This window comes from Perna viridis, chromosome 4, assembly GCF_037379345.1.
Source record: "Perna viridis isolate PV_CMFRI_1.1 ecotype Kerala chromosome 4, ASM3737934v1, whole genome shotgun sequence".
Taxonomy (NCBI): domain Eukaryota; kingdom Metazoa; phylum Mollusca; class Bivalvia; order Mytilida; family Mytilidae; genus Perna; species Perna viridis.
Window position 1 is genome coordinate 39,806,292 of NC_142448.1, and position 13,124 is coordinate 39,819,415.

General features: G+C 33.8%; 1 protein-coding gene across 4 annotated transcripts in view; it reads right to left on the reverse strand.

Moving 5' to 3' along the window:
• The window catches only part of LOC148620041 (FMRFamide receptor-like), a 75,052-nt gene that overhangs the window by 50,409 nt on the left and 11,519 nt on the right, over window positions 1–13,124 (reverse strand). Inside the window, exon 1 of one of the 4 annotated variants that reach the window (XM_088580626.1) lies at window positions 7,324–7,343. The exons of 1 other annotated variant lie outside the window; for it this stretch is intronic. The gene's annotated coding sequence lies outside the window, so the exon portion shown is untranslated. Of the gene's footprint in view, window positions 1–417; window positions 537–2,269; window positions 2,372–7,323; window positions 7,344–13,124 lie in introns of those variants that run through there. 2 more of the 4 variants (XM_088580624.1, XM_088580620.1) reach the window with 2 other exon arrangements.

The window sequence follows — 13,124 nt, forward strand, 5'->3', positions numbered from 1 at the left end:
GAAGTATTAAACTTACGAAGAAGAATGTAATAAATTTTACATGTTGCTTTTTGATATCAAACAGTCTTTTTTTCAATGTTTTACTTATTACTTTTAACTCAAATTTTCTGCGATATCCATTTAATTTAGTTACGTACGATAGTTTTAACACATACATGTATCTTATGATGAAGTCACATTGCGCTTCAAATATTGAAATACATGTACAAGTAAATCATTTACCAGTATATACTAGTAGCATGAATATAAACTCATAGACAACTTGCAGCCCTTATGAAATACATGTAGTTCTTGTTCATGTAAACATTTGTACCAAAATTTGATGGGAAATATTTCGATGCGAAAAACATCAAAAAACATCATACATTTAAATAATTATTAGAAAATAAGTTTGAATCGAAAGCATTTAGAACCTACCTCCGTAATGTTGTTCCAAATTACAAATTCTTTAAAACACAAATCGTAACTTATATAATACATGTATTGGCGATGTGTGTCCAACTAAAGACTAACCGTTTTGCAAGGATGGAGGTGTCTAAATGAATGTTTGATAATAATCATTTAAAAAGAAAACAATGACCGATAAATTATGAAAAACGTTATTGTTTTCCACATTTAACTCACTCGTATCGTTTCATTTCAGCAGAAGTCTATTGTTTTCTTTGGGGGGAATAACAGCTTAACACAACACAATGAAACTTGTATGAAGAATTTATGCACAAGTCGCATTGAATTCCTCTGCTGCGTTAACCACACAAAGACACTATTTAGGTTAATAAGTTTACCCGTTTCCGTTTTCAGTCGCAGTAGTTTAATATGCATGCACGGTTACTCAGCTTTTCGTCATGCATTTTGATCTTGAATTACATGGATACAATATTTTGTTTCTAATTTTCTAGTCCGTGATGCTAAAAGTACAACGGACTGCAAAATTAAATGTCCTTTTAACACCAAAACACGTTCCGCCTCTTTGAAAATAGACCAATTCAGTGTTTTGCATCCTAAAGCGTATATATACTCTCAACTATTTTACTATCTAAATGGTTCAAGACCTAGTAAATTTCTCATATTAATAGGACAATGTACAACAGATTTAGAACAGCTCTCGGACAGTTCTAGAGCCAGTTTTTCTAACATTTCTAGCAGAGCCGGCTCTACTGGTAGAACTGCTCTCGAAGAGCTGGTTCTATTACTAAAATTGTTCTCGTTGAGCCGTCGCTGCTAGAACTGTCAGAACAGCTGGCTGTAGTTGCAGAACCATTCTCGTAGAGCCGGTTCTGCTAGTCGCACTATCAGAAGAGCTGGCTTTAGGACTGTTCTATGACACTTTAGAACAGCTCTCAGACAGTTCTAGAGCCAGTTCTTCTGACAGTTCTAGAAGGGCTGGTCGGCTCTACTAGTAGAACTGCTCTCAAAGAGCTGGTTCTATTACTAAAATTGTTTCGTTGAGCCGTCTCTGCTAGAACTGTCAGAACAGCTGGCTCTAGTAGCAGAAGCGTTTTCATAGAGCCAGTTTTGCTGGCCGAACTGTCAGAAGAACTGGATCTAGAACTGTTCTATGACACTGTCATAGAGCTGACCCTTCTGACAGTTCCCATGAGAGGTTAGAACTGTCATAGAGCTGGCCCTTCTGACAGTTCCCATGAGAGGTTAGAACTGTCATAGAGCTGGCCTTTCTGACATTTCCCATGAGAGGCCAGAACTGTCATAGAGCTGACCCTTCTGAAAGTTCCCATGAGAGGCCAGAACTGTCATAGAGCTGGCCCTTCTGACAGTTCCCATGAGAGGTTAGAACTGTCATAGAGCTGACCCTTCTGAAAGTTCCCATGAGAGGCCAGAACTGTCATAGAGCTGGCCCTTCTGACAGTTCCCTTGAGAGGTTAGAACTGTCATAGAGCTGACCCTTCTGAAAGTTCCCCTGAGAGGTTAGAACTGTCATAGAGCTGGCCCTTCTGACAGTTTCCATGAGAGGTCAGAACTGTCATAGAGCTGGCCGTTCTGACAGTTCCCATGAGAGGTTAGAACTGTCATAGAGCTGACCCTTCTGAAAGTTCCCCTGAGAGGTTAAAACTGTCATAGAGCTGGCCCTTCTGACAGTTCCCATGAGAGGTCAGAACATACCTCATGTAGTATATACATGCAACCCAGTCCCACCTTTAATCTCCGAGGCGGGTCAATGAACAACCACCGCTTTTTTGTTTGAAAATTTGTGCAAAATGTAAGCATAGTCAAGGAGGCCGTATAAAAATAAGATGTTTGAATCGCTTACTTTCACATAATAGTCCATAGAGTCCTCAATTTCAATTAATCCACGGCCCAACCTTCGGATGAATTAAGACATCGACAAATAATACATACATGTACATGCATAATTACAAATGTATCATTGTTTACTATAATAATGAGGAAATACATAGTATTTCAGACTAGTCATCAAATACGACCGAATTAAAACACAGGAAACTGATAGTAAGATAATTGTTTGCTTTTACAGCGAACTTTTAAAGTTACTCTTGACAAGATTTATTGATGGCTTAATAAATTGTTAAACTTTACATGAAGTCCATATATAGCGCAGATCTAGATTTCCGTTTGAATTCATTGTTAATTTTTTATACATTTTGAATGCAGTAATTATAGGAAAGCCCGTGGATGTATAAAATGATTTATAGTTCAAGAATCACAGGGACACAAGGACAATCACCAAAATATGATTCTTTTGCAATTACATGTAAGAAAAAAATAAACAAAAACAGGTGCAGATTCATAGGGGACGGAAGAAGCAGACATGTCTTACGCACGGCCTGAAAATATGCGGGAAACCACCAAAATTTTCTTGCCTCGCTTCACACGACCTTTAACTCAATTTACGCTCCCCTTACCTAAAAATTCTAGATCCGCCCCTGAAGCAAGCTCCGAAACAGCTCTTGGCGTTCGAAAATCACTCTTAGTAAGCGAGGAAACGAACGACTGTCGCTGCAAAGTACTACTTGTATTAAACGATAGGCTGTTAAAAGCCCTCTTACAGACTTTTTCGATGATTTTTTTCCTAATGCACAATTTCGGAGTAAATACGTTCGGGAATAGCAACACAATAAGAATCGGTGTAAAATTATAGAAAAGAAAACTTAACAACAAATAAACACCAGAAGAAAATTAATCATGAACAGAACCGAGAAGTTACTATATTAGAATAAACAACTCGGATTACAATTTATTAACAATATATAGATACGCTGCGTTTGTTAACTTCGGTACTACATAGTTAGCTTACGTAAGAAAATTATTATATAAAAAGTAAAATCGGCATCCATAGTTGAGATAGACAATTCCCATTAACACCAATGGGGACCGTTAATCCGGAAGGACGATTTTCTTTTTTTAACTTATTAATAGATTGTAATTTTACGTCCCATGGCAGATATTTCGTACATTTCAGGAAGAAAACGGTAAATTGATAGAAGCGACACTGCTTTGCAATTGCCCGACATGCTGACCAAGACTTTCTTTTAAAACTGATTGCGTGAACCATTTTCATAACGAAAAAGATGACTGTATTCTAAAAATTTTCAGTTTTGTCACGTACGTCTATCGTTAAGCAGCCGTGTCGTGTACAATTGAAAAGTCGCCTTCCAGTCAGTTTTTGAGTAGATAATAAGCAATTTCATCTGTTTTTTGATTTACTGGATCTTGTATAGCCTTCATGACAATGTGTAGACGATGTAAAGTAGTCATTCTCCGATATAAATCGAAATTAGCTCTTATTAGATCTTAAGTTGACACTGATAGTGTGCAATCAAAAATGGGCGCCACAACAAAAATAATATTGCCTTCGAGTAATTATCATTATCATCATGCAATCAAATTCCAGCATTTGTTTACTTAATGTTATCAGACGGAAGTTTCTTGTGAAGTTTTGGGTACATTGCAAGTGCTTTTAAGTTTCAAGAGTCGTTCACACACTCAACAGACCGTGTATTTGACCGTTATATTGGAATATTCTTCTCCAACGTAAGAATAGAAGTACAATTTATAGCAAAAATGTCATGGAAAACAAATATGACAACCCCTACTAAAACTGCTCGGTCGGTCAAAACGCAGATACACTGTGTATAGCGTCCAATGTAAGGCGAGTATAGCTCATATAATGTTAAAAGAAGCTGATGCCGGGGAAAGACCAAGGAAAAAAAAGGAACTGAAAATGGCAGGGAAACGACGCCGGAATACATATTGCAGGAAATAAACAAATAAGTGCTACGCATAAGAATTCAACGTACTATAAAAAGTTAATAGGCCAAATGAAATACAAATAAGAATAAATCTCTACTTTGACTGTATCAACAACTATAATAGAAGATACATTAATTAAAAACAAATTTATTTACATTCTACATTATAAAAACATTAAAACAAACAGCTAGTAAAATGTGAATGAGACAACAGCCCACTCAGCAATTTTTTTACCTATGATGGAACGAATTTATTTAATTCTCTTTGTCTAATTTTTATATGAACTTAAAAATAGTGGCATAATTATATTTCATATTTAATACAACGATTCAAACGGGTAGCAAAAACAAGCAAAAACAAGCAAACGTGAAAGTGAGACAACTGCTTTAACAAGATTCTGGACCACAAAACAAATTCCAGAATTTGGACAGAACGATTTTTATTTTTTAAAGTACTTAATAGAAGAAGAATAAATTTTATATTGAAATAATGAATTATTTAAGAAGGTAGACCTAGGGTGAGGGAAACAACTCTTGAAATCAGTGATATGTTTGTGTCATATTCAATTTCACCGAAGTCTATCAAGCTTTCATTTGAAACAGAATGAAATCAACCCAAGTTACTTTGATGCTTACATGAGATTGATGTAAAATGCTGAATACAAACGTTCCATTGATTTTTAAGAGTTGTGTTCCTTACCCTAGGTCTACCTCCTTAAATGGGAAACATGCAAACTTGTGAATGAGACAACAGATTAACATTAAACAATCCCTGGCTTTCGAGGGAACATACTTCTACTGTAATATACTCATAGTATATATCAACTATAATTGCAAAAACTTAGACATAAATTAAATGGCATTTTTACAGGAAAAAGTAATTAACTGAACGTTTCTAAATTAGAAATATATTGCCACTAAATTGGCTTGTAATATTTAACAAGGTTTTTTGATGATTTTGTAATTCTTTCTTAGATTGAATCATCAGTATGCATGCATGCATGCATGTGCTATTCACACTTCCGTTATATTTTGATTCATGATTTATTTCGTATTTATAATTGAACAGCACCATTCGTCGAAGTCATATGACTTACAAATTATCCGTATCAAGTATACGTTTATTATGTTTACCACCACATGTACGAAAATCCCATATTGCTTTAAACGTGTAACCCATTTAAATTTTAAAAATCCATCCATTGGTAGTCGAAACAATCGCAGCAAAATCGGGCGGACGGATAGGAAATATGATCGTTCTACAACAAACTTAGTATCAGTTGATATACATTTACATGTACGTGCATTAATAATGAACTTTCTCATTTGCGGATCCAGGGGGTATTCAGGAGGTTTGAATTTTATTGGAAAAAATTTTCATTTTCATGATTGATTGATTGATTGATTGATTATCTTCATTTCCTCCATAATTAAAGATTGGATATTTAAGAAACAAAATTAGTTATAATGCAGACAAACCTACGTAAACATTATATTCACAAATTAAATTGTCAATACAGACATCAAATTAATAAAATACATTATATGCAACTGATTTGATATGATAATATATATCATCTAAGTAAGTGGTGAAAAAGATCATGCGAAAAAAATGAGTACATTTTTGTGACATATTCTGCTAAATGCCACATTAGGCGACCCCATTTATCGGACGATTATGCGTGCATGGCAGTCGTGACTCCACCCAACATTGACACAACCAGGTCACCATCATGCTGATCAAAAATATTACGGATTCGTGGACAAGAAGCATATCAACGGTCTTATAAAACATCTCTAATCCCAGTTGACACACTCGCTTTTCAAGGTGTCTGGATCCGTCCCCGATTCTTTTATTTCACCGCCTTTTTTTCTAGTGACTCCCCATACACTTACCATTGCATACATGTATCATATGCATGGTAGTTGGTGTTGTCTTGTATCATTTACTGGTCACTGGTATTTTTTTTATTTGTTGATTTAAAAATGTAAGATACAACCGTGAAAGAAGCTGTAGTAAATTAAATACATATACATGTAACAATAGTACATATGAATACAAGAATGTTTGACACTAAATGTCTATTTAAAGTCTTTTTCATCTAAGGACGAAAAGTTTTGTTCTATGGAAGACGATGTGTATTACAAAGCTATCAGTAGGATAATTAACGTGATACATGCACATGCACATGTGCATATAAATGTAGCTTAAGGAAGCATTAGTTAATATACAAATGCATGTCAACCCCCTACTACACCTTGTCATAGTAACTGCGAACCAACATAAACATACAATCTACTGATTCAGGGAAACCGAACAATCATGGCCATTAAACGAACCAAATTGCAAAAAAAATACCCGGAACAATATTTCTCGGTGACTCCACAGATTTTAATCATCTTCATCAGTTCATCAGTTAGCATGAGCCTTTTCCTACTTCCGTTAAGAGTTTATTATGATGTAATATTTGCAGGGAGATACCGGTACAGTTTGTAAGATAAGTTTGTTTGGTCGTCAGAAAAAGGATAAAAACGTCATTTTCCATTTTAAAATGAAATTAACCCAATTGTTCAGAAGAAAAGATAAAACTTCATAAGAGATGTTTCCCGTTTGTTTGAATAGAACGCTAACGATATTCAGGGCATTCTACAGAATTATACATGTATGAAAGCTTTGAAAGTTACATAGCTTCCTGGTATTTCTTTGAATTAAATTTGAACTGTACTCGATCCGGATTTTTTTCACAATTCTGTCATTATCGGTTTAAATGTAGATTTTCAAGAACGAAAAAAGTTACACAGAATTTCTCAAAATGTACATGCAAGCATGGCGTTTCGGACATGGTCGACAGCTTGCATAGTTTTTGAATTCATTAAATGTTATTAAACCCATTCACTTACCTTTCTCAAAGTAAAGTATCACCAACAGTACGCATTTACATACTAACACACGCTTCTCTGAAACGAAGTTACTTTACATTGTAAAATTACGTTTACCATTTGAAATTTAGTAGTACTGAATAATAAAATTGGTTGAAATGAAATTTTTTCCAAAGAATGAAAAGAGTCATACGGAATTTGAAAACATGCATACGTGACAGGGTGTTTCTGATCCAAATGTTGGAAACGTGGTCGACGGCTTGCAAAGTTATTCGGTAAAATTTCCTTCCACGTGCACTGTGTATCCTTCCTGAAACTTGGAATACTGAAGAGTTTCTAGGAAACATCTATTATTTGTTAACAAAGCTCTTTTGTCACATCTGTCGAATATATGTCATGTAACACGCTTGTAAAAGAAAGCATTAAGTACCGTTCTGTGTAAGAATCAGGCAATGGGTAGCACATCTTTTCTTTTTCAATTTACTCGTTTATGCCTCATATACAATAAATACATCTAGAAAATACCCAAAACGCTATTTAAATTTATCCTGAAGTATCTATGGCATAGATATTCTTTTACTATTCATATGGGGAAAAGTGCAGAAAAGTTTTTCCGCCATTTTTCCATGATAGTGTATTTCAACTAAGTTCGACCTTTCAATACCTTAAAGAGACAATCTTTATAAACACTTTGATGGTTGTTTCTGGAGGTCATGAGGTATAAATACTTAGAAAATGGTAACAATTCTCTGTTTTTTTTTTAATTCATGTGCCACACCTTATACCAATTGTGACCGAGTTTTAGACAGAGAAGTACTTAATAGTCCAATAACTATTTATCAAATTTTATTTACTTAAAACTACTAAATACTAAAACCTCATAATTTAATATTTTTTTAATATTGGAAAATGTAGTATTTCTTAGAAACGCACAGAGTTAAATTTGAATTTCGAAACTCACATGTATTTACATGTATTATATTTTCGTAGCTATGATAACCTTTATGTAGAGTATTTTTTTAAATTATACATGTATGTAAATACATGTATATCAAGACTTTAGATGTTATCATTACAGACGCATGTCTACGTGCTTATCTTTCCGCAAAGTCAACAACCAACTTAATAACAGTATATCTGTAAACCTTCTGATATTGATATAAAAATCTAGACATTATTTAAGAATGGTTGGAAGCGATGACAGCCTGTCTAATAGAAAAAAGTACTTTATAATTTTATCATTGTAAGATAAATCCAGTAATTTTCATCAAATATTTACGAACCGCCTACGGTACGAAACACGAATAAGCACAAAAAATATGTATCTTTTTATGTGCTTACAGGATAAATAATGACAAATCATATTTTTCGAATTCCACTGAGAAAGCGATGTTGGTACATTTAGATAATACACGAAGATAAGCTGATTGCGTAAATGAGTAGTTTCACTAATTAGCCAGATCGATTTACCGATCGTGTGATTATTTTACCAACGGGTACAGAAAGAAAAAACTAAGCGGCGATAAATGCAAGTACGGAACGACTTTGTTAATTATGCAAGAAACAAAGGCGTTTAATTACTAAATCACATGCTTCAAAAGTTCCAATTTCATAATCGTTTTTAGCATCGCTACCTTTTAAATAGTCTTTGAAAGAAAACTACTCATTGCTTTTTCATACATTCAGGTCATATTTTACATTTTAACAACCTGTAGCTAACTAGTGAATTATTGAGAAAAACGTGTTCGATGTTTGGTTGTTAAGTTGAAAGTACTTTAAAAGAAATGAAGAAACGGAATTGGTAACAGATTACTGTTAAAAAATGTGAAAAGAATGTTTCAGTCATTCCGGAAGCGGAAGTAAGCAATACATATGAAATATTATGAAACGAATTAAGCAGATCACTTGCATTTCTATTTTCTTCTTTATAAATACATGGTGAATCAAAACAGTTTTTTATAAGATCAAAGAGATTGAAAGAATCTGTTTCAATCGTTATGTGTTCTAAAATAAGACACGAAAAGCACTTAACCATAAAAATCTATATTTTGTATCTTTTTGAATTTTGTCCAGTGGGAAAACCCATAAACAGAAGTCACTTACAATATGATAAACGACTTGGATAATTTTGTTACTCAATTTTGATATTTGTGTATTTGTTATGACAAACAATGACGATTGATCGATTCCTGCGAATTTCAGAATTTTCATTGAAACGAATCTAATATAATGCTTTGTAAATTTACCTCCAATTAAAGACATTAAATTAACGTTTTTTGTATTGCATTATAAAAGCAAAGTATAAAGAAAAAAAATCAATTTATAATTAATTATTCATTAATTAGTCTAATTATTCATCATTTAGTAAATTTGTGTAAAATGTGAAAACAAAACAAACTATCATGCTATAAATATATCAACTAAATTAAATCAGAGGTTACTTGGTGTGAAACGGAAGCGGTCACCGAATAACAGATCGATGATTGATCTAATACCGAGCGATGATTGATGATCGATGACGGACCGAAATTAAAGTTGCATGGATCGGTTAAAGGGACTTGTATGCAACTCTGAAACCTTAATTGAAACAAAAAAATCCATGCTTTTGTAGTTCATACTAATATAGTGCATAAATCTAAAATTACAACTATATGGCTCTAATTGATCATACGTTCTTCATCCTTAAGGTTGCAATTCTGAAACTATCGTTCATGGCCAGCTACTTTCTAAAACGGTCACTTAGCAATTCATTTAAGTACCAGTTCATATAAATTTCAGACACTGCCTATGCTAAGGTGATTCATGGTGTAGAAAAACCCACTGAACAAACGATGCTTTTTCGGTCTACATATCCTATATTTTTATGTGACGATGCTCTTTTCTGTATTTAGATCTATACTTTTGAGAAAACTACACTGTTAACCTACCACTAAAATCAACCAAATCAAACTAAATCAAGAACGATAACTCTTGCAAAGTGCTTATTTCATGTACAATCTATATAAATTTTATCTCAAGAGCGCAACGCTCAAATGAAAAATTAAGAATGGTTATGTGGTCTATAGCTGTTTCTTAACAAGATAAAAAACTGAATTTGGTGGGTTATTGACATGCATGAATCACCTCCTGTCTGATTTTTATAAAGACTGCTACATAAGTCTACAATACTTGATGTCGGAGTTACAAAATAATAAGCCCGAAAAGGGCAAGACCTTCTTTCCGATATGATATCTTCTTGTTTCTAAAACCACAGTCAGGTTGCCAGAAAACATGACAACATGACTGTGTTAAACTAGGTTAAACTAGCTTATTCCATTCTGCATTTTATGTAAGTTATGAACTATCAGAATTTGCGAGGTCATAGTTATGACACTCGTGGCAGGGTGGATATCGACTTTTAAAAAAGGAAGGCGGTATTATTTGCCTTTTTTTCACACAAATTTGCACAAGGCTAACAAAATTGCAACACCGAAACCCCTTTTGGAACGTTATACTGCATGGCAACGTTGAATTCAAGTTATGACTTTTATCTTTGAATTATACATCTATGGTTCAATTTTCTTGTGACGTATATCAAAGCTATTCCCATTGCACTTTAAGAAAAGCGTGTATCAGAGAAACGCGATCGTTCAAGCACATTAGTAATAAAGTATAATAAGATGGAAGCTTTAAATCACCACACGTAAGATTAATAATGGTCTAGCTTCCCTCCAAGGGTCTCAATCATCATTATGGTAGAATTAACAATCTAAAGTTATCTAAAACAAAGCGAAAAACGCATTGATTGCGTTCTTAGAATTATGTAATAGATATGGAGAGATATTATTTAGATACCATTCATTTTTCCCAGTGATTCCATTACATGGTATGGATACACTACATGCCGAACTGTGAGAAGATAATGGTCACAGCTGGAATAATCATTACAATGCGTGCATGAAATATTCCAATGCTGAAATATCAGAATTGTTTTAACCGAATTTTAAGTTTTGTTTCTTCACTTATTTAATAATCGCAGATTGAACGATTTAATTCCATACTTCACTTTCTGTTTTAATATTTATTTCATAATGCTAGCGATGCTTAACATCACTTCTCAAAAACTTACATATCTTATGACGAAGATAAAAAAAATAATAAAAAATTACACGATATCAACTAGATGTTATTACCATGTACAGCGTAACAGATGTTCCCAGTTACCCAGTGTCACGTTAGCGTTTACTATGTCTTTCTATGTCTCCATGATTTTAAAAACAAAATTACTATTTCGTTTACTTATTGACCAACGGCCATCTTGGAATGGTGGCCATTTTTAAAAATTCCAAAATATTTGGGCCTGTTTAAACCAAGTATGAACTTGATTTTTTCCTGTTTTTTTGACGATTAAAAAATAATTAAAAGGCGGCCATGTTTGAAAATGTTGGATACAAAAAAAAAAAAAACAAAAAACAAAACAAAAAAAAAAAAAACAAAAAAAAAAACACAAAAAAAAAAAAAAAAAAAAAACACCAAAAAAACAAATTCTTTTTACCAACGAAAAAACAAAACAAATCAAGAAAACGAAAAGAAAAATAGGAGAAGAGAAAACAAGAAAAAAACCTAACTTTATATAGTAAGAGAAAACGGCTGAAATGCCGCGAAGGCACCTGCCTACCTTAATCGTAGCGAAACGGGAAGCTCAAACGGAAAAGACAACCATGTCAATATAACCACTGAATGGCGAAAAATTCAGTTGAAACAATATGCTGCACGCTACATCCTGCTGAAATATATCTATTCAACAACTTCTGTCAAACGTTTGCATTAAAGTACTACATATATACATTATCAAAAACCAGTTTGTAACAACTATCGATAAGAACTAAATCATGACACAGAGTTGAAACGTATGAATTTGTAAAAAGCAATATATCAAATATTTAAGCATTCCCCCAAAAGAAGCCGAAAAAATGCCACAGAAAGGTGTAATGAACGGACGAACGGATGGACAAGGTGATTGCAAAATAGCCCGATTGGGGTAATTTGTAATTGAAAATATAAATGCAATGTTGTAGATTGTACTAACTTTTACATGTATGGTCAATTCTACTCTATTGGTCTCCCCTAAAATAAAAGTTACAAAGCTGGAAATCATCGGAGTGGTAAGTCGCAAAGGCAATACAAGAGAGTCCTCGAAAACATAATGAAACCGAAACATACTGGAAAACTACGTTTCACTCTGCTGTGTATAGTTCTGTACCTTGATGACGGTTCTGAAATGTTGTGGAAGGTACAAAATGCACATACATACGTACAAAATTCAGACCATTGAAAATAACTGTTCCTACCACTGACAAACAAACTCCGAAACAGCGGCGACATTGCGATGCAAACTTTTACTAAATCGCTCTTGGCCTTAGCGTAGATTCCTCTGTATATTAACATTATAAACAGTAGTGTCACTTTAAGCAAAGGAACCAGCATTTTCAGAATTGTCCTTTTGTAAAGCGGGTAATTTGTAACTTTCGTTGGGTGCAAATGTAGGTGTATTGTGGCCGTCTGTACGAAAACGCCAAAACAAATTCCGCAAGATATTCGCGAGGTGCTAATTTAGGCGTATTTTGGCCGTCTGTATAAAAACGCCAAAACAAATTCCGCAAAATATTTACTCCGGGCTGAAGTTATTAATAAATCACTTAGCGTCCGCCAAAATTGTCCGTTTACCCTTTTGCCCCCAAATTGCCAAAGTTTACACCCACCATAGATCGACTTACTTTTAAGCTTAAGGCTCCACTGTAGAAACTGATTATTTCAATTTCGAGAACGATTTATTTTTGTTTTTTTATCAGTTTAATTATCTAACAATATCCCATGTTGTATGTAGTTTTCTTCAAGTCCTAGCAAGCGTGAAATTTCATTTACACACTCTTTATAAACATCTCATTTTTCATTTATGACCCAACATGCTTTAAGTTGCCACATCAAAGAATTTTCATGTCATGATGCAATAGGCCGTGATTTATCTCTGAAAGC